The 22,692-nt window shown below is 49.2% G+C and overlaps 1 protein-coding gene across 1 annotated transcript in view; it reads left to right on the forward strand.

Annotated features, from left to right (window-relative positions):
* Nucleotides 1-22,692, forward strand: part of ZBTB11 (zinc finger and BTB domain containing 11) — a 1,715,870-nt gene that overhangs the window by 182,569 nt on the left and 1,510,609 nt on the right. The window lies entirely within an intron of this gene.

Raw genomic sequence — 22,692 nt, forward strand, 5'->3', positions numbered from 1 at the left:
ATGTTTTGACAGAAGAAACCATTTGAAATATCTAATGTTGTTTTATATTTTTTGCGCTCTATGTTATTCATTAGTGCTGCACTGTGTGAGTTTTGTACTGCAAATGTTTTGCAACAAGAGTTTAGGTGTCTGTAGTCCAAAACTAGACTATATGAATCGTCTGGTTTGGAGACAGGAAACAAAGAATTGTTCATTTGTGAGGTGCATGTTTCAATCACCCCCTGATATTCAAGTTGATCTAGGATCTCCCTGACTTGTTTTTTAGCTTCTTGCTTAACAGGATACTGCCTTTGTGCAGTTGGTTGATTTCTTAACTGAATTTTATGATGAGGAGAATCCTCATCCCATCCTACATGATTTTTATATAATGCAGGGGCTTGGGCCACTGCCCATTTTCTAGCATATGTGTATTTTTTATGAATTGGAAAGTGATTTGAGAAGGCAGGCATAATCATTTATTCGTCATGTGGGCATTCCCTGACATCATAACCTTTCGATAGGTTCTCCCAAAAGAGACCTCTTATTTTCCTAGTTTTGTCCCTCTCTATACGTAATGTTATTTCATATAATTTATGGGGTATACTAACTCTGGTGTCTGCAGTTTCCACTTGAATGTATTCATTCGTGTCCACTGTCTCCAGAAGATTCATCAGGATCTTGCAAGCTATGGTCACTTCTGCTGCGCTGTCTAGCATTGTCTGGGCCCATTCTCCGTTCTTGAGTTGTGTTTTAATACTAGCTACCTTCTTTTAGGGAAATTTTATTTTTGTACTTTGATGAGCAGGTTTCTTGTCTTTGGACTTGACGCGTTCTTCTTTATGTTCTGACCGTCCTCTTCTTTCCAATTTCTGTGAGGAAGTCTGAAAAGATCGAGAGGGACGTGTATCATTATCTTGATATCTGTCAGGTTTTCTCAAATTGTCCCTATTTCTAAGGTTGTGTCTTTTTTTCAGAGGGCTCCCGTTGTGGAGACCTGCCCCCCCCCGGCCTGGAGATCTAACTCTCCTTTGAGGAGACCTTCCTCTGGACTGAAACTGTTTTTCTCTGCGAGTGGTTTGTTTATTACCCTCCCACTTCTTTTTTGGAGTAATGAGATTATTTTTAATAAAGGTTTTTTTAGGATTTTCAGTTAGTTTTGGTTTTAGTGGTTTCCCACCCAAACTATCTCTACCTAATTCTTCATAGGATATTTCAATTATTCTGGCAAGTTCAAAAGGTTGTTCTGCTATATCTGTTTCTTTCAATTTTTGGCGGATCGCCACAGATGCTGCTTCTCCTTTTATGTTGGCTAGTAGTATAGCCGAGACTTGCTTAAAGTCTTTCAGTAATTTCATACCTAGATTTAAAGCAGGTTCTGGACCGTATTCATTTTAAATCTGTCTTAGTACGTCTGGTATAACCGCCATAGATGGAACGCCATGTGTTTTTGTGTATATTGAAGCAAAGACTTTTCCCCAAGTGTCACAGTCCTCCACATGTGGTGCGATCCCCATTGGTAGACAGATTGTCAGAATTCTGTGTTTTTCATGAGGTGTACTATCAGGGAATACAGCCTCTATTTGAGTAATTTTCTGAGCTAAGCAGAACGGAATTTGTTCCAGTTTTGCGGGTAATTTGCCAATGACTGATTGTATAGTCTGTGGTGTCATTTTATTTGTGTTCCCCCGTTGAGGGGTGTGTTGTGGAATTTTTATTGCTGGTTGGACTGTTAAAGTCCGCATGACATATTGGACTAATTGTCTATGTATTTTAAATAATTGTTTTAGCTGAACTAAAAGTTCTCCGCTTGACATTTTTTCAATGTCAGGATGTGGTGTATAGCTGGCTAGAACCGGCCTTGTGGCTCCTGGTCTACCTAGTGGACCGAGCCTGGTAATGTGATTTTGATGTTTTAGGGCGCCATTAAACCAGAGCTCATGCTCTTGGTAAGTTAGTGGGATTTCAATGTCCTCGAAAGGAACATATTCCTCTGGAAGTTCCTCTATTTTGTAGTAGTGGAACTCGCGTGTCACAGCATTTGCTGCTGGAAAATGTATCCATGAATAGAATACCTCTGTCTGCCGATATTCATGTGCCTCGACAACAAATATGACTGTACCACCTCTTGGTGATACTCCATTTCCTATAAGTTTTATAGTTATGGTTTTCCTTACATTTACCGGGATGAGTATTGCATCCGGGTAATTTTGTTGGAGACTTGGGTCTTCCGCTAAAAGTTGAGCAGCCAAAGCATCTCTTCCGTCTTCATCTCCCGTCATTTTACTGACTGAGTTTGCAGAACAAGTTTCAAGGGAAACAAAGATTAGGTGCACAATATTTTGGAACACTGCATCCTTCAACATTGACTAAACCAAAAACTAATTCATAGGAATCTCTTCCTACTAAGTTCTGGCGGATATTAACCTTTTACCCACTCCAGACGTCTATTGGAGTTTTTACGGGAAAAAGGGGTCTGTGTGAAAAGCACAACTGAATTACTCTACTATCTAGCGTTAAATTATCGCCTTGCCAAACGTTGGGTGTCATGTAGTGTAGTTCCTATATTCCCAATAGGCTCTGCGCATTGGAATAACATAAACGATAGTTTAGACGTGGGACTTAGGTCGACTAGGTCTCTATTGAATATGTTAGACTTAATTATGAATGCCAGCTAGCTCAGAGGTCACTAGAAGCGTTCTCGAATTCACAAGAAGGGATTAGTTTCTGACAACCGCATAAACATGACAACTTTGCTCCCCTAGAACAAGGAGGATATTTCCAGAGTCGCGGAAACAATAGATAGCTATTTTACTCAGTCAATCGTGCATGCTCAGTTTCACCAGGAGTGCAGAGAAATAGAGAGACGGGCGTTTTCAATAAAAGTGGTTATTTATTGAGCAGTCTTCGTTCTCATGCAAGAGAAGTGAATTGCCACAATTGCAATACTTGTCATAAAGCAAAGTGCGTACAGTAAAAGGAGTATTATGAAATAATACTGTAAAAGCATTTATATGGTTTCTAAGCCATAAGATACTTAAAACGGATAAAATACATACAATGATAAAAGTTGACTAAACAAACTCAACTGGTGCTTCTAAAATACGCCTACCCCGGTGTACCTAACCTAAGCCTAGTACGTGGGAAGGAGTAAGTGAGATGTAGTTTGAGTTAAGATAGATTTTGCCAAGAATCTAAATCAAGAATTCTCTAAGGGTCTAATCGGCTCCGTACCTTGGTTATAGAATGAAGGAGGTCTTGTATCTCTCTCTCAGGACTCGATCTCCCAGCAACCCGCGAGGGTGACAGGGAAACACTGAAGCTGGATTTCTCGGCAGGAGCGTCTCTCTCAGTGCGTCAATGGGAGGGTCGGCTTCCTTCGGCACTCGCTTCAGCAGGGCTTCGGGCAAGTAGATAGCCGATCTGGTCCAAACCACCGTGTGTTTTGCTAGGGCAGATGCTGTTATATTTATACCTGGAAGGTGCCGAGTTTGACGTAAGGTTGGACATAAGACGTCACTAAGAACTCGCAGTTCTTTCAGGACTCCAGGAGTTCTAGGACAAATCAATACAGAAGCAGGGGGGATTCCCGGGCTGCTGGAGGCTTGGTTTGTTTAAGAACGCGTTGTACTTTCTAGGAGTCTATGGGAGTAGCCTTGCCGTATTTGGACTGCATTGGCTATGACTTAATATGGGTATGATTCTTATGCCTTTATAAGGATATGACTTGATATAACCACATAAGGGCATAAATCGGGAATATTTTAAATAGGGTCCTAGATACGTTTACAACACCCACTCCACGTATAATGTCCATCATTACTAAATACTAAGCAATTTTAAACATATAACTATGCATGTGTTTTCCAGCCCACCCCAAAATACATAAAATGCATTTGAAATGCTATATACACGAAAAATTAGTATTATACTGTACGTTTTCAAGCAGTGGTATCATTCAGATACTATAATTTTAGTGCATTGTAATCTTGACTGAATGAATCACGAAATTTACATTTATGAAATGGCTCTTAATACACCGAAACCCGGGCCATGTCTCGGGTCCAGAGAACTTGGGGATAACGAGTAACTACTCGCACCAACTGTGGTGAACTACTTTTTACTCGTCCATCTACATGCACTACATGTACCAGAGTGCTAAGGGGCGACCCGGAGGAGAGGCTAGTGGTGGGCGATCCATCTTGGTTGTACTTAAACGGCTCCAGTGAGCCCTGAGCTGACGAGCTCATGGAGACGCACCTGTGCGCCGGAGAGGCATCAGGGCCTGTGACGGTTACTTGGTGGCCTTCTCATCCACCCCAAACACTGCTCTGCTGACGAGGGAAACTGTCCCGAAACCCGGGCCATGTCTCGGGTCCAGAGAACTTGGGGATAACGAGTAACTACTCGCACCAACTGTGGTGAACTACTTTTTACTCGTCCATCTACATGCACTACATGTACCAGAGTGCTAAGGGGCGACCCGGAGGAGAGGCTAGTGGTGTGCGATCCATCTTGGTTGTACTTAAACGGCTCCCGTGAGCCCTGAGCTGACGAGCTCATGGAGACGCACCTGCGCGCCGGAGAGGCATCAGGGCCTGTGACGGTTACTTGGCGGCCTTCTCATCCACCCCAAACACTGCTCTGCTGACGAGGGAAACTGTCCCGAAACCCGGGCCATGTCTCGGGTCCAGAGAACTTGGGGATAACGAGTAACTACTCGCACCAACTGTGGTGAACTACTTTTTACTCGTCCATCTACATGCACTACATGTACCAGAGTGCTAAGGGGCGACCCGGAGGAGAGGCTAGTGGTGTGCGATCCATCTTGGTTGTACTTAAACGGCTCCCGTGAGCCCTGAGCTGACGAGCTCATGGAGACGCACCCGCGCGCCGGAGAGGCATCAGGGCCTGTGACGGTTACTTGGCGGCCTTCTCATCCACCCCAAACACTGCTCTGCTGACGAGGGAAACTGTCCCGAACCCGGGCCATGTCTCGGGTCCAGAGAACTTGGGGATAACGAGTAACTACTCGCACCAACTGTGGTGAACTACTTTTTACTCGTCCATCTACATGCACTACATGTACCAGAGTGCTAAGGGGCGACCCGGAGGAGAGGCTAGTGGTGTGCGATCCATCTTGGTTATATTTTAAATGGGGTCCTAGATACGTTTTTCAACAGGTGGACCCACCCAGGTAGGTTAGCAAAGAAGGAGCAGGTGTTGTGTTTCTATCTAGGACCCTAATTCGATATTCCCGATTTATGCCCTTATAATAAATAATATCCTTATAAAGGCATAAGAATCATATCCATATTTAGTCTAAGCCCATGCAGTCAAAATTAGGCAAGGCTACTTCCCTAGACTCCTAAAAAGTACAACGCGTTCTTTAAACAGACCAAACCTCCAGCAACCTGGGAATTCCCCATGCTTTTGTTTTGATTTGTCCTAGAACTCCTGCGAGCACCGAAAGAACGGCCAGTTCTTAGTGACATCTTTTATTGATGTCTTATGTCCAACCTTACGTCAAACCTGGCACCTTTCAGGTATAAATATACCAACGTTGCCTTAAGCAAACACACGGTGGTTTGGAGCAGAGCGGCTATCTACTTGCCCGAGAGCCCAGCTGATGCGAGAGCCCACGGCAGCCGCCCCTCCCTTTTGACGCACTGAGAGAGACGCTGTCTTTTCTCCTGCCGAGAAAATCCAGCTCCGGTGTTTCCAGATACCCTTGCGGGTTGCTGGAATATCGAGTCCTGAGAGAGAGATACAAGACCTCCTACATTCTATTACCCAGGTACGGAGCTGACTAAACCCTTGAGAGAATTCTTGATTCAGATTCCTTGACAGAAACCAACTTAACTTAAAACTGCTACTTACTTACTCCTTCCCACATATTAGGCTTAGGTCAGGTACACCGGGGTAGGCGTAGATTAGAAGCACCAGTTGAGTACGTTAGTTAATGTTTTTATGTATGTATATATTTTATCCATTTTAACGTATCATATGGCTAAGAAACCATATCAATGCTTTTACAGTATTATTTCATAATACTCCTATTACTGTACGCACTTTACTTCATGATAAGTATTGCAATTGTGGCAATTCATGTCTCTTGCATGAGAAAGAAGATGCTCAATAAATAACACCTTTTATTGAAAACGCCCGTCTCTCTATTTCTCTGCACTCTGATGAAACTAAGTATGCACGATTGACTGAGTGAAATAACCGTCTATTGTTTTCACACGACTCTAGAGATACACTCTTTATTCTGAGGAAGCAAAGTTGTCATGTTTATGCTGTTGTCAGAAGCTAATTCCTTCTTGTCTAAATCAGGAGAGTTAACTCTTTCCTGAACATTCGAGAAAGTTTCTAGTGACCTCTGAGCTAGCTGGCAAAACTAATTAAGTCTAATATAGTCAGTAGAGACTTAGTCAACCTCAGTCCTACGTCTACACTGCTGTTTATATTATTCCAATGCGCAGAGCCTATTGGGAATATAGGAACTACACTACACAGGAGAATAGGCGCACCAGGCACATCATGATTTCTTTTGTGTATTCTCCTCCATCAGAACACATTGGGCCAAGGATTTGGTTTCTGAGCACATGCAGCTCAAACTGTATAGCGTTACAGGACACACACTGTTTTGGCATGGGGATTTATATCCCCACCCTAAGATGGAGCTGGAGCTGAGTATGTACTGCATTATTTGGGAAATGGCATTAAACTTGGAAGACTCTGTCTGTTTACTCCTTAAAGAATCTACATTTAGGAATTCTAATTTGTGCCAAATAGCCAGTTACTCCTATTGAAGTTAGAGCAAAGTCTGGTTTCACACAGGCTCTGTCTCAACATGCATGTGTACATTTAATGTAAAATTAAGGTAATCCATCTTTCAAAACTGTTCCACTAACTTTTTGCCTCACAAGTACGCTTCCTGAAGATACTGCGATGGTCAACCAAATCCAAGATTCCTCTCATGACAGACATGTTACAAATATGATTATAATACCTTCATTGCATCCCAATTAATTTAAGGAAGACAACAGGAAGTACTCCCGAGGTCGGGCTTACATCCAGCCCACCGGTAAAAAAAATGGTGGGGAGCCAAGGCCAACTGCCAGTTAGGTCAAGGGAGTCACAGGTCAAAAAAGTTTGGGAACCACTGCCCTATGGGCATTGACCTGAAAATCGATCGAGCAAAATGGGAAGCTGTATCGTAATTGCCTCTGGCAAGATATGAAAAAATATGAAATCCCGGACGGCATACTGACGATTCTAAAAGAGCTACATAGAGGGAATTGGCCCCGGTAATTAGAGACACGCAAGGGTCACTGACTCATAAGATAACTCTAGGGAATGGCCTCAGACCAGGGTGCGTTTTGGCCCCCTTGTTATTTGCAATCTTTTTAGCAGATCTCCCTGCAGTACTAGTAGAAAGAAGTGCAAGCCCTGGAATGAGCAGAAACAAAGTGTCCTGCCTTTTATATGCAGATAATCTTGTGATCCTTGATCAAACAGAGTTAGGACTCCAAAGGAAACTAAATGTTTTTAAGAATTATTGTGATAGAACGGTTTTAAATGTAAATATTGAAAAAACAAAGGTTTTATGCTTTGGGAAGAGAGGTAAGAATTTTAATTCGTTTTTAGGTCAAGACAAACTGGAGATAGTTCCAGAAAATAGATACTTGGGCCTCTGGTTTGATAGTGCGCTAAAATGGTGTACTCACCTGGAGGCTCAAAATGCAAAAGCCTTTTTGTTAGTCTGTGGGCTGAACATTTTTTTTTAATAAAGAATATGGTGATATGTCACATAGACCTGTGTTAAAGGCATTTGAACCAATGATCCCCCCGCAAGTACTGTACGGCGCAGAAGTTCTTTACCTGAGTGGTAAATGCGGGTGGGATCGTGAAGAAGGAAAGATCTTAAAAATGCTACTGTCATTACCAAGCTGCACAATGATCCAAGCTATCAGAACGGAGCTAGGGTTAATAGAATGGAGCGTACAGACCCAAATGTCCTTGGTAAGATTTTGGGAAACGCCAGGATCCATGTGGTGTGCAGAAGGTCTCACTATGGTGCAGAGAGGAGATTCAATCTAGTAGCCTTAGCTGGGAAAAGGATGTAAGAAGAAACATACAGAAAATAGCAGTGCGCCTTAAGGTGAGACTTTCGCAGCCATCCCTGGAAGTGGATTTTACAAAGAGAATGCTTAGAGACCAAGGGTAGATATATTCAAGATCGCTGAACCTAGATTATATGATTGTGAAAAAATCAGTACAGTGGTTAAAAAGCTCATGGGTAAACGAAGCCTAGTTTCCGTACTTGGATATCTTGCCCAATCAAGGGTTGAGACATGAAATTTTAAGGGTCCGAGTTGGAATTAATCCTTGGAAGACGGAAGAAAAAAAAAGGCAGCATTGATTCAAACAGATGGTATTTGTAAATGTGGGTTTGGAACAAGAAATGACATTTTGCACTTATTGCTTGATTGCACATTGGTTTTAGCTATCCGGAAATTGTTTTTACTTCCAGTATTTTTTAAAAACGAGGTAAGCTCTCGTGCCCAAGCTTTCTGTCTACTTACCGAAATGCCATCTCTAGACATTGCAATGGGTAAATTTCTGAAAGCTACAAAAGATTTTGTAAGGGGGAAATTAAAGGAGGGGCATTGTCGCTAAATGTATTTTAAAGTTCTCCCATCAACGAGAGTTTTATGGTTTTAGATGCTTCTATAAACTGTGTTTAATGAGTTATGATTGTTTGAGGGTGCTATTTTTCTCCTAAATGTATTTTAGTATTAACTCTGTTTTATTAAGCAGCAAAGCAAACCATTGCAATGAGTACAACCACCCGCACCTGTGGAAACACATTGCGGGCGAGGACGAATCTGTAGCGTGAACATTGCCAAGAAGTGCCCCCATCAGGCGTGTTAACACAGCAAGCCCCCTACAACCCAACCGGGCCGGCCGCGTCTTAAATGCTAAGAGGCAGGTGCGGGTGGCATCAATCATGAAACAGGCATAACAAAGGAAGAAATAACAAAGGAAAAACAAACCCCCGCCCTCCGCCCTCCACCCCCCCCACCCGCCCTTGCCCTCGTCCACGGAGCAAAAATAAAAGCTAACAATCGTTTCCCCTCTAAGAGGGTCCTCAGGTCGCAACATCATTTGGAGTCTTGCGCTTGCGCGGCTGCTTCTTAGGGTCTGGGAGCGGGGTGTCAGCAAGGCTCAGTAATCGCGGGTAACGGGGGCAGCTTAGTTCTCGGAATTCTCCCGTTAGTAGGGTCAGGAATGGTCGCCATAACTCTGCAAATTCTTCCCCCCTCCCAGCCTTAGCCAGTGACAGCTTTTCCATCCCCAGAACTGCCCATAGCCGGTGCAACCATCCTATCTGCAAAGGGGGCTGAACGGCTCTCCAGTGCGCTACTATGTTCTGCACAGCTGCCCCCAGCGCAATTGCGATAAGCCTCCCTCTCCTGGATTTTAGGGGGTACATCAAAGCGTTGGGAAGGCCTAGTAGGACATAAGCAGGGAACCTGGGCAGCTGCGTATCCAGGTGTGCGTCTATCAGGTCTAAGATTGATGTCCAATAAGCCTGCAGGTGGTCACAGCTCCATAGCAGGTGCTCCAGTGTGCCAAGCTCCCCACATCCCCTCCAACAGCGGTCGCTAACTCGGGGGTCCCATTGATGTAGTCGTGCAGGGGTGTGGTACCAATAGGTGGCTACTTTGGTCATGGTTTCAGTAAGGCCCATGTGATAGGCAGAGTGTCTGGCCCTGTGGTAAACCCCTTCCCATTCCTTGCGTGTAAGCTGTCTCCCCAAGTCCTTCTCCCATCTGGCCCTCCCTGCGTTGTAAGTGTGGATGTTGGTGAGGAGTAAATGTTGGTACAGATCAGAGATTAGTTTCTTATCTGAAGTGCGCGTCAATAGCCATTTCTCGTATGGAGTAAGGAAGCGCTGTGCACCGGGCTTGACCGACGGTTGCAACACCCAGTGGCGGATCTGCAGGTAGGGCAAGCGGTCCGTTTCCGGTATGCCATAATCCTCTTTCACTTTCTGAAAGGGAAGGATGCCATGAAGGTCAAACAGATGTCCAAGATTCCTGCATGGTTTAGGTCTCCAGTTCGCGAACGCCCGGGAGTCCAGGCCGGGCGAGAAGTCAGGGTTATCGAAGAGCGGCGTCATCGGGGAGGGAAAGGAGGTGAGTTCCCGCCGAACCGCTACCTTGTCCCACACTTCCAGGACGGTGCTCGTAATGAGCGATGCGTAGAGGTTGGGGGGCCTGTGGCAGCGTGGCAAGAATGGGACTCCTTGAAGTGGACGACCTGCTACCGCCTGGTCCTGAAAGAGCCAGTGCTTGCTTGACTCCAGTTGGTGCCACTCCACCAACGTGCGCAGCTGGGTCGCCTGAAAATATAAAGTAAGGTCGGTTACTCCTACCCCACCATGTGCAGGGGGAAGGATAGCGATCGTATGCTTAAACCGCGGGCGACGGCCATTCCAGATAAAGCGTGCCAGATCCGTCTGCGTCCTCTGAAGCCATCCCTTCGGTGGATGTAGTGGGAGGGTTTGAAACACATAGAGGATCTGTGGCAGCATCGTCATTTTGGTGGCCGCGACACGACCTAGCCATGACAACGTAAGATGTTTCCATCGTCTGAGAGTGTCGCGCAGGCAAGCGCTGAGTCTGGTATAGTTGGCGTCTACGGTGGCCTGCACTGTCGGGCCCAGCAGGACTCCCAGGTAGGGAATAGCGGACGTCGACCACTGTAGATCAAATTCAGCTTTGGCGTCTGCCAACACCCCAGGGGACAGCGACAAGCTCAGAGCCTCCGACTTCGCGACATTGATCTTGAAGCCCGATGCCAGCGCAAACGTATGGAGCTCAACAAAGAGCGCTCGGAGAGATTGCATCGGGTTGGTGAGGGAAAGTAAGATGTCGTCGGCATAGAGACTGATCGTGTGGGTGTCCCCCCCGAACGGGATGCCCGTGATGAGGCTATGGTGCCTAATGCTTTGCGCCAACGGCTCCATATAGAGCGCGAACAGGAGGGGGGAGAGCGGGCACCCCTGTCTGGTCCCCCTGCCTATCCGAAAGCGTGGGGAGGTGTGGCCATTAACTAGGACCGCAGCGTTCGGGTGGCGGTAACAGTTAAATATACGATTACGGAGGATTTCTCCTACCCCGAACCGCCGTAATGCCAGATCCAGATAGGGCCAGTGCACCCTATTGAATGCCTTTTCCGCATCGATCATGAGTAGCATGCAGTCCGGTCTTGTCCGCGACCCAGCCTCAATAAGATGAAGGACCCGCCTGGTGTTGTCGCTGGTCTGCCGTTGCGGGATGAAGCCTGCTTGGTCGGGCTCCACCAGTTGCTGCATGTACGGCGCCAGCATACTTGCGAGTATGCCGGTGTACAGTTTCAGGTCGATGTTGAGCAAGGAGATCGGGCGATAGGAGCTACAGCGGGTGGAATCTCGCCCGGGTTTGGGGATCACCGATATTGCCGCTTCTAGTAGGTCCGGGGGTATGGCGCCGGGATGATCAAAGGTGTTAAAGAGATCCCTCAGAAGTGGGGCCACTTGTGGGCAGAAGGTCTTATAAAAGGCCGCCGTGTAGCCATCCGGGCCCGGCGATTTACCCAATTTAAGACGGGAGATCGCCGAGATCACCTCCTCTAGGCCAATGGGCCGGTCGAGGAACGCCGCCTGTGCAGCATTCAGGGACGGGAGGGCGACCCCTTGAAGGTAGTCATGGCCGGACTGGGGGTCGAGGTGGTCCGCCGAATAAAGTTCAGCGTAGTATTCACCAAAGGTTGCAGCGATGGCTGCGTCCTCCGTGATGGGGGTGTCGTGGCGGGACTGGAGGGTTCGGACATGTTGCTTCTGTTGCTGCTCCCTCAGCCTGCTCGCCAGCAATTTCCCACAGCGGTCCCCGCCTGTGTAGTATGCGTGTCTGAGGCGCATAGCGGCACATTCGGCCACATCCTGGTCCAGTGCCGCTAACATCTTCCGTTCTGTGCACAGCTGACGCCATGCCCGTGCTGCTCCAGTGCGCTGGTGCATCTGCTCCAGCTCCGCCACACGCTGTGCGAGTTCGGACCTCTTCTGTGCGCGCTCCCTATTATTAGCCGTGGCTAGAGAGATAAATTCTCCACGAAGGACCGCCTTGAGAGCTGCCCATTGTGTGGCTTTGGAAGTGTCATCGTTAGCGTTGTGAGCGAGGAACTGAGCGAGCGCCTCTTTAATCCGCCCTAGTGTGGTCGGGGCCTGCAGAAGACCATCGTGTAACCGCCAGTGCCGCTGCGGGCCGGGCGTGTTTGGAATAAGAAAGGACGCCACCACTGGGGAATGGTCGGAGAGGGAGGCCGGGAGGATTTCTATATTGCGTGCCTGCAGCACCAGCTGGGAGGAGCACAGGAGATAGTCAAGTCTCGCATATGTTTTGTGGGCCGCGGAGTAATAGGTGTATGCCGTGGCTCGTGGGTGTGCGTGTCTCCACAGATCGGTGAGATCCAGATCCTAGAGGTGAGTATGTCCTGCCGCCGATAGAGCCCCCACTTGTCCAGACCTGTGGGCAGAGCGGTCTGCAGTGTTGTGGAAAACCAGGTTGAGGTCGCCCCCTAGTAATAAGTGTGGGTGTGTGGATGCAGTGGCAGCCTCCAGGGCAGCGTGTAAAAAGTCCTCCTGACTCTCGTTGGGAGCATATATGGTACCCACTAACAACGTCTGGTCTGCCACTTGGAAGCGGTGGACTAGCAGCCTACCCCGAATCTCCGCCTCTTTCTGCAGGACCCGCCCCTGAAAGGATTTGGCCACCAAAATTGCCACCCCGGCCACCTTTCTAGACATGGACGAGAAGAACTTCCAGGGAAAGGCTCGAGACTTGAGTCTGTGTTGGTCTTTGGGCAACAAGTGTGTTTCCTGTAGGAGGCATATGTCTGCCTTCGATTGCTCTAGGAGGGATAGGACAGCCTTGCGTTTGACGGGATTATTAAGCCCCCGCACATTAAGCGTAAGAACGGTTAAAGGGCGTGACATCTTAAGAGGTTAAGTGGGTGGCTACGCGCTGTACCTGATCCGCTATGGAGAAGTAGTGCGCCGTGACCCTGGCATAGTGCTGTACGTGCGAAGCAACTGAGGACACCAAAAAGGAAAACTTAAAATTCCGTGGACAAGAAGAATCCCCCCCCCACTTCCGCCCGCCTCCCCTCTCCCAAACCCCCTTCAACCCCCAACCCATCCCCAACTAACAACCAAAAGAAAAACCCCCAAGAAACAAAGTAGTCCTGGACCATTCACAAGTTCGTGGATGCCCATCGGTCAAGTCAGTAGTGGGCAACGTGGCCTTAGCAACCAATAACTTCCAGTGTCAGGTAGAAAATGTGGCGGTGTCAGCCCCGCAGCTCCCCAGCCCCTCCCCCCGTGTGAATGTAGTGCATTATGTCTACCTCCAAACTGCAACATGTCAATCATCACTCGACGTGTCTTTTACCACCTCCTGGATAGCTGCTGCTCGCTCCTGGGCCACCGTCTCAGGGTCGGGTTTAAGGCCTTTCTTGGGAGTGCGACGTCGTCTCACCCGTTGCCATCCATCGGCCCGCGATGATGCGAGTCCCTCTCGCAAGCGTTGGGACGACTGTTCCCCAAGCATGGTCTCCTCCTCCAGCTCAATATCTAGCAGGGTGCAGGCATCTCGGAGGGAGCGCATCTGGTGCAGGGTTCCCTGCCACTTGAAAATAATCCGGAAAGGGTGACCCCAAGAGTATGGTATCTCCTTAGCCTGGAGGAAGGACGTGACCGGGCGAAAGGATCTCCGCTTCTGGAGTGTGATGGCTGAGAGGTCTTGAAACAGCGCAACCGCGTGGCCTCGGAATTGTAGCGGTTGTTTCAGGCGTGCTTCACGTAGGATGCGTTCCTTTAAGGGAAAGTCCGGGAGGAATGCTAGAATGTCTGGCGGGGGGGCCGCAGTTCGCCGCGCCGGTCCCACTCTGTGTGCCCGGTCAATTCGGACCTCGAAGTCGGCTGGTTCTCCAAGAATCTCCCGGAAGAGGTCTTGTAGGTAGCAGGCGACGCTGTTTCCCTCGGCGTTTAATGGAACTCCCCGTACGCGAACGTTGTTCCTCCGAGAACGGTTCTCGAGGTCCTCTGTGTGTGCCTGAAGGTCCACTGACTGTTCCCGGGGTTGGAGCACCTCTTGCCTCAGGAATTCCACCTCCTCACTGCGTGCCAGGTCCGTGGATTCCACCGCCGCCACCCTCTCTCCCAGGCCATCCACATCTCTGCGTAGTTTGCGTTGCTCCCCGGCTAGCTCCTGTTTCAGGGTCATGAAATCATCACGCAGTGTGTTGAACAGGGACTCCAGGAAAGCCCTCGTAATGGGGGCACCCCCGTCGTCCTGTATCGCCGCATCTGATGGGGCGGTGGGCGAGGGAGGCGTGCGCATCTTGTCCCCCTTCGTCGCTGTCTTGGCCAGCATGTCAGGGATCGTGCGGCCAGCCCTGCGGTTGGTGTTAGCCATAGTCTCGCGCTCAGTGGCGCAGTGTGTGCGGAGAGGTCCCCGCCGGGGCACGGCAAGCAGGCTGTTGTAGAATCTGGGTGGTGGGGTGACCAAGTGCGTGGGTTCCTCCGCACCGTCCGTCCCCACGCGGTGCGCCAGGTGAGGTGGGAAGCTGGGCACGGGAAGCAGCTGAGGGTCCTGCGAGGGGGGCCCCAGTGAGTTCAGAGCCCGCGAGGTTCGCCGGAGAGGGCGGTGTGTAGGGCCACCCGGCTAGGTGGGATCGCCGTTCCTCGAGGCGGCGCAGGTCCCTGAGGGTGTCAGGGGGGGGCCCGGCCGGGCTTTCACACACCAGTGGGGGGGGGGCAACGTCAGTTGAGACGTGCACCGTCTATGTGCCAGGGAGGATGAGTGTACCGGCTCCCCCCTGGGAGGCCCTCGCCGAAAATGCGTCTGCTCACCGTGTGCCGAGTCTCGTGGCGGTCCTAGTCCTCCTCGGCCGTTACTGGCCGTCCGTGTGGCAGGCTGCCGGATCTTGCCCCTTTGTGCCCCTCAGCAGCGTAGGCGGTCTCGGTGTGTGGCCCCTCGGGGTGCTTTCAGGTCCCGACCACGGCCTGTCTCAGCCGAGCGCTGTGCTCTCTAGGCCGCACATCCGGGGCCTCGCGTTAGGCGTTGAATCCAGTACTGCAGGGGGCCGCTCCGGCCCGGCCGCAGGGCGCGGCAGGCTCCCCGCGGCAGCACACCAGAAGCCGGATGAATTAGGTTGTTTGGCTTCCCCGCTCTGGACCCTTGTCTCTCCCAGTGCGCCGGGGGCTCTTTTGCCCCGCCCCGGCTAGGCCAGAGACCGGGGCCTCGATTTCTGCGACCTGCCTCGTTGCGGATGTCCGGCCGCACTGCCGCTCCCGGCAGTCGTTACCTCCAGTCAGCAGGTCTGGGCTCAGTTCCCGGGATAGCGCGGCCCACAGCAGTCTCCCGCCGCCACCACTCGTCCGCACTCCCCTGCAGTCGGGGTCTGTTAGAATCCCGCCGGCCGATCACCGCACGGCGGGAAGACAGCGCAGCTCCGGGCGGGACTCGGCGTCCTCACCGGCAGGTCAGCCCAAGCGACCGGAGCTCGCCAAGTGTGCTAGCGCCGCTCTCCCCTGTGTTATCGGGAGGATGGTGGTGCTTAGAGGGTTAGAGGTGGTATTTAGGGGCTAAAAGGGGTTCAGGGCCGGGGAGCCTCTCGATCTAACGTCTGGTTAGGTCGCCATCTTGGCCACGCCCCCCTAAATGTATTTTAAAGGTAATTTATTTGTTACAGAATTTATATTGTCACCATTACCTGGATCCCTATTGTGTTTTGTGTATTGTTTAAATACTATGGTCTAAATAAACAAAGTTTTACTCTCTCATACAATATAGCTCTGTGGTGATTTTTTTGTTGTAAGGGGTGTCAGGATTTTGGGTGTTGATAGGAATATTGGTTTTGTAATCCAAAGCCTGATTTGTAGGTGTATGGTGTTTGGAACAAGTCAAGGAGATGGTGGGACTAGTGTAATGATGTGTATTGTCTGAAGAGGGTATAGATAGGGTGCATTGTTTAGTGTTTTCTGGAGAGGAAATGGTGTAGGAAGTAGGGATGTTATAACTAGCAATTAATTTATTGATATCACTTTGGGAGAGGTTGTGCACAGCTCTTTTAGGGCATGGGAGCAGAGTACTCCTTGGGGTTAAATGTTTGTGGTATTGTATTCTTGTCAAGGAGAGTTTGGAGTCCGTCTAACATTGGCAAGGATCGAAACCCAATTGCTGCCTTTAGAGCGCGAAGGAGGAGGGCATGGGCAGGGACTCACGGCACCTGGAAACATTATGCTCAGAGCACGCAGACTACATGGACCAGCTCTGCTGTCACAACGACACCACGCACACGGCTCGCATACATACTGGGGCAGATAAAACAGGTAGATTGCTGGCATGGCTGATCTGTCTGGAGCACGCTGCTACCCCAGTTGGGGCGTTGAGGACCCCTGCGGGTCAGTTGTTAATCACACAGCACGACATACATGCGGCTCTGGCCCAACACTATGCACGGCTGTATCAGTCTCACAGTAGCTGCGACGTGCGGGACATGCCACGGTTCCTAGACAGTTTGCAGTTGCCCACGACAGGGGATCACCGGGAGCTGCTCAATGAGCAGATCTCGCTGGTGGAGATCCCGGACGCCATAAAATCATTAGCGTCCCGGAAAGCTCCAGGAGCGGACAGGCTACCTGCGGAGTACTTCAAGGCATAATAAGGCTGTGATGCCAGAAACCGGTCCCCGGAAACTTGTTTCCTTCCCAGTATAAGAATTGGCTTGGTAGTTTGGTTTGCCCTGTTCCCATCATGCACTGGGACAGGAACAGACTAATTTGCATATAGCCAAGTTCTGAGCTGGGATGGTGCAGTGAGCTAAAAAACAGTGATGGATTAAAACCATGATCTATTGACTTGGTAAGAGTATTCTGCATCATTCAGAAACTCTGTCCATCACCTTTTCCAAAATCGATTTTATCCACACTATGTGTGGGAGGGTATACTCAGACGTGAGTCCCTTGCTCATTGCACCATCAGGATTCAAGCAAGCCGGGCCGAAGAAGGCTGTGATGCCAGAAACCGGTCCCCGGAAGCTTGTTTCCTTCCCAGTATAAGAATTGGCTTGGTAGTTTGGTTTGCCCTGTTCCCATCATGCACTGGGACAGGAACAGACTAATTTGCATATAGCCAAGTTCTGAGCTGGGATGGTGCAGTGAGCTAAAAAACAGTGATGGATTAAAACCATGATCTATTGACTTGGTAAGAGTATTCTGCATCATTCAGAAACTCTGTCCATCACCTTTTCCAAAATCGATTTTATCCACACTATGTGTGGGAGGGTATACTCAGACGTGAGTCCCTTGCTCATTGCACCATCAGGATTCAAGCAAGCCAGGCCGAAGAAGGCTGTGATGCCAGAAACCGGTCCCCGGAAGCTTGTTTCCTTCCCAGTATAAGAATTGGCTTGGTAGTTTGGTTTGCCCTGTTCCCATCATGCACTGGGACAGGAACAGACTAATTTGCATATAGCCAAGTTCTGAGCTGGGATGGTGCAGTGAGCTAAAAAAACAGTGATGGATTAAAACCATGATCTATTGACTTGGTAAGAGTATTCTGCATCATTCAGAAACTCTGTCCATCACCTTTTCCAAAATCGAGTACTTCAAGGCATACCACGACTCACTAGTGCAGCACCTTTGTACTGTGCTCACCACTGCATTGATGACACAACAGCTTCCCCCTTCTATGCGGGAAGTGCACCTGGTGTCATTGTTGAAGCCTGACAAGGATCTGTTGGAGATGGTCTCCTGTAGACCCTTGTCTCTGCTCTATACTGATTATAAAATACTCGTGAAGGTGCTAGCACTTAGACTGGCACAGGTAGTCCCAGGGCAGGTCCACACTGATCAGAATGGCGTTCTGGGTTTAATCCATCACCGTTCTTTAGCCCACTCTGCCACCCCAGTTCAGACATGGCCATATGCAAATCAGTCTGACCCTGTGCCTCATGGGAACAGTCCAGCCCGAACTGCCAAGCCATGCCTTCCCTGGACCGGAAACAAGCTACCGAGGACCGGTTTCTGGCATTTCAGCCGTCTTCAGCCCGGCTTGCTTGAATTCTTTGCAACTATTCTTATTTTTGGGTTGGAAGGAGCCGATGATAATAAGAGGAACACACTGACGAGTACCAGTCAGTAGTTCCCTGGTGGTTGCTCCCGTGAGGTTCCTTCCTCCCTTCCACACCTTTTTTCTAATCTTTTCCTCTACATATTTAGTAGATTGTCTGCACGATATTCAAGCAGATGCACACAGACACATAGTGGGTTTTTTAGAAGATATGAAAAAGGCACACTCTGTTGATAGAAAGAATATCACTACTAGATTTAAGTAAATTCTATAGTAGTGACTATCACAGTTGATGACAAAACTATTGCCTAAACTGAAAAGGACCAGGTTAAATTTGTTTAATACAGTGTGAGTGGAGGGCAACCTGGGTTCTATGTTTTTCCCTCTAAGCTCATTTTTTCTAAGATCTGTATATACTATACCAAAGCGAGGTATAGTGTGCACAGAGTTCAGTGGAACCTCAAAGGTAGGCAGAGGTAAAGTTAGATAGCACCTCACTCTCTATTTGTGGTAGTATCATGGCTGAGCAGTAAGACAGTACCAGAGGACAGTGTTAAGTATTTGTTGTTATTACAATCAAAGACTGAACTTAAGACCAATTGTTTTTGTATAACAAAAAATATTTACAGTAGTAATGCAGTTCGTAAACAGTTTGAATTGTAATAGTATATGCACTTTGTTTTGACTTACAGTATGGTTGCAGAAAAATGCAATACTTTGTAAATACAGTACATAGACTTGAATGGGCTTTTCAGTAAAATACCAGGTAAGTTACTTGTTAGATTACTTTTCTTACTTGGTGTAGTATACCTGGATGCTACACTGGGACGTTTCCTGTAAACAGGTAAGTTAAAGCGTTTTTGTTAAACAGTACAATTTTAAAGAATTTCCTTAGGTTTTAAAACTCCACACTTAGAAACATTTCCAAGAAAAACACAGTCAATGTTATCCAATGGAGGAAAATAGTGTTATCGGTTTTAAGGTAAGTATTTGGTAGTAGGAGTTGACATTCTGGGGGTAGACTCAGGGGTCCCCCAGGGTCTGCACTCTTGTTACACCCTCAGCTGCACTAGGGCGGCCGGGTGCAGAGTGCTGAGGCCCAATGTTATCCAATGGGGGATAGGGAGCCTCCGGTTGGTGGCTGCTGATAAGCAAGCCACTTGGTTGTGGGAGCAAAGCTTCTGGACTTTAGCTCAGAGCAAATGGGGAAACAAAGTAGCACCAAAGGTGCGCCCTCGGGCACTAGGGCGGCTGGGTGCAGAGTGCTGTTTCGACGACGAGCGCCTTGTTGTTTGCAGACCCCTAGTTTGCAAACACACTGCAGGCTCCGAGACGAAGGTCTTCTGGGTGCAACCACCACTTTGAGGGGTGAGTTGGGAGGTTGGGGGTTGGTTAGGTACCGTCAGGGTGCAGGGGGGCCTTTGGGGTCGGATCTTCTTACCAGCTCGTAGGGGTGCCTTTGGGGTTGGATCTTCTTACCAGCTCCTGGTTGCTGTTGGGGGGGGGACCTTCCGAATTTAGGCTGCAGTTTTTCGGCTGGAGGTTTGAGGCAGGTCCGGGGTTGCCGGATCTCCAGTTAGGATTGCGGGGTAGACCTCCTCGTGGTGTTTGCACCCGCCGTCCACGGCCTGAACTCAAGTGGGCAGAGTGGTGAGGATTTGCGGTGTCCAGAGGTTGCAGATGAACAAATCCGGTGTTCACGGGGGGGGGGGGGCACCGTCTTTGTGGTTGATGGCAGACAGGTCCTCCAGGGTTTTCACAGTTGCTGGTTGCAAGACACACCAGGATTTCGCAGGAGCAGGTTCGAGGTGGAGACAGGTCGGTAGGGCTGGGTCCAAGTCAGTGGGCGTCATCCTCTTGTTGGCTTCAGCACGGTTGTTCGATCCTTCTTCTTCTTGTCTTGTAGTTGGTTCTTGTCTGAGGAAGCAAACTTCAGGGGTGCCCCTAAATACTAGATTTAGGGGTGTTACATGTAGGTAAAAAGGTTGGGACCAATGGGTCTCTTCCCTGGGGTGTGTACACCCCCTATGATGCCCCCCTCCAGTGGGAGGGGGCATACACCTTTCCCTGGTTGGCTGAGTCCCCACATCTGCAAGATGGCGGGGACTGAGAGTTGTGCTTCACCTCTCCTCCCCCACCTGAGTGGTGGAGTTGGCTGAGGTGAAGTGAAGTGAAGTGAAGTGAAGGGTTTTTGTAAAGCGCGGCTGCTGCCAGAGGGCGTCCAAGCGCTAAATAAAAGTAACAGAGCTCTGAGGGAAGAGGGGAGAGATCCAGGTGGGGGCTAATTTCTGAAAAGGTATGTTTTTAGCTCTTTACGGAAGGATGAAAGGATAGGGTTGGACCTAAGTGAGAAGGGAAGGGAGTTCCATAATTTAGCAGCGTTGAGCGTGAAGGACCTGCCTCCTGCTCTGGACCTTTTGACTCTGGGAACTGCAGCCAGGAATGCGTTCTCTGAGCGAAGTGACTTACCGGGACAATAGGGAGTGAGAAGTGTGTGGTTAATCTCAGGTCTGGCTCTGTGGAAGGCTTGGTGCGATATGCACAGGGTCTTAAATTTTATTCTATCCCTAACCAGGAGCCAGTGAAGTGACCTAATCCCTGGCTTAGCTGATTCTCTGCGTGGGATTTGGAGTAGCGTGCGAGCTGCACAGTTCTGTGTGCGCTGAAGTTTCTGCAGCACATAGTCAGGGGCTCCTAAGTAAAGGGTATTGTTGAAGTCGAGCCGAGATTGAATGAGGCCCTGAATGACAACCTGTTTGGCTTCCATGGGCAGAATAGGCAGGATTTTTCTCAACATTCGGATAATCCCGAAGCAAGTTGCTGCTGTTTTGGTTGCCTGAGTGTTAAAGGTGAGGGTTTTGTCTAGCCAGACTCCCAGACTTTTAATGTCCTCTTTCGGGGATGGAGGAGGACCCAAACTGGGAGGCCATAGCTGGTCCAGGGGAGTGAGAATGGGGGGGCCAAGGAGCATTATCTCGGTCTTATCGCCATTGAGTTTTAATGAGGATGCTGTCATCCATTTCCTGATGTCCTCCATACAAGTTGCTAGGTTGGACTGGGGGAGCCTGCTGTTCTTCTGTGCCAGAGAGACCACCAGCTGAGTGTCGTCCGCATACAAGATGATCTTGATACCGTATTGTCGGACGACCCCAGCTAGCGGCCTCATGTACACATTGAACAGCGTGGGGCTTAAGGAGGAGCCTTGGGGTACCCCGCAGTTTAGAGGTCTGCTAGTGGAGCAGGAGTCGCCATCAAAGACCTGGAAGGTCCTTCCGCTCAAAAAAGAACCCAACCAGTCAAAAGCGTTTCCTGAAACCCCTAGATCGGCTAGACGAGACATCAGGGTTTTGTGGCACACCGTATCAAACGCGGCGCTCAGATCAAGGAGGATCACTGCCACTGAGAGGTGGGCACACCTCTCTTCCTCCCTTGTTTTTCCCGTCGGTTCTCCTGCCCAAAGTGGGGGTCAGAATCAGTGGGGGCGAGTTGCTGAAAGCAGCAAGTGGCCTGGGGAAGCTCACAAAGGTGGCAAGCCTTTGAAGCTTCCCCTTCGTGAACACTGCCCAATCTGGGGGAGGTGGCTTGGCACCTCGTCCCAGGATGTGCATTGTTTCAGGCCCCATAGAGCAGCAGGCTCTCGACCCAGGGGTCCAGAAACATGTCTGGTGGTGGCAGCTGAAAGCAGCCACTCAGCCTGGACACTACTGGTAGGTTAGTTTTCAGGGGCATCTCTAAGATGCCCTCCGTGTGCCTTTTTCAATAAATCCCACACTTGCATCAGTGTGGATTTAATGTGCTGAGTTGTATGACACCAAACTTCTCAGTTTTCACTGTAGTCATTATGGTGCTGTGGAGTTCGTAATGACAAGCTCCCAGCACCGGGAAACATCCTTTACAACAAAACTTTTACAATGCAGTGCTGTTACAATGCAGGTTTTCCAACGAAAACCATTACAACGCATTGCGCTGGGGGCGCTCTAGGAAAGTGAATAGATTTAATTTACTATCCAACACCTTCCCTAGTGTCCACTGGGACTGGAGTTGGAATAGTAAATTAAACTATTCACTATCCAGCACCCCAAAGCGCTATGCGTTGTAAAGGTTTGCGTTGTAAAAACTGCATTGTAACAGCATGCATGGTAAAAGCATGCGTTGTAACGTCATACATCCCCCAGGACCATGTGTGTAGGAGAGTAGGGTCTGCTTCCTATGTTCACCCCCACTTTTTGCTCTGATCCACTGGTTTTTCGACTCTAGTGTGGCTGTGGGCCTGCTAATCAGACCCACAGCCCAGCTGTTCTCTCTCTTAATTCATACTATGTACTTTAGATACATATCCAATTGGGTATTGGGTCACCTTTGTGAGCCCCTGTATAGTGTACCATAGGTACCCAGGGCATGGGTGCACCCAAGGCCTACCAGGGGCTGCAGCATGTCTTATGCCACCCCTGGCTGGCCATCCAGATTGACACAACTGGCTGATCACCCAGCTGGGCCAAGGTCGTGTAATCACCCCTTGCTTAGGTAT

Source organism: Lissotriton helveticus, chromosome 8 (assembly GCF_964261635.1).
Source record: "Lissotriton helveticus chromosome 8, aLisHel1.1, whole genome shotgun sequence".
In the NCBI taxonomy this organism is placed as follows: domain Eukaryota; kingdom Metazoa; phylum Chordata; class Amphibia; order Caudata; family Salamandridae; genus Lissotriton; species Lissotriton helveticus.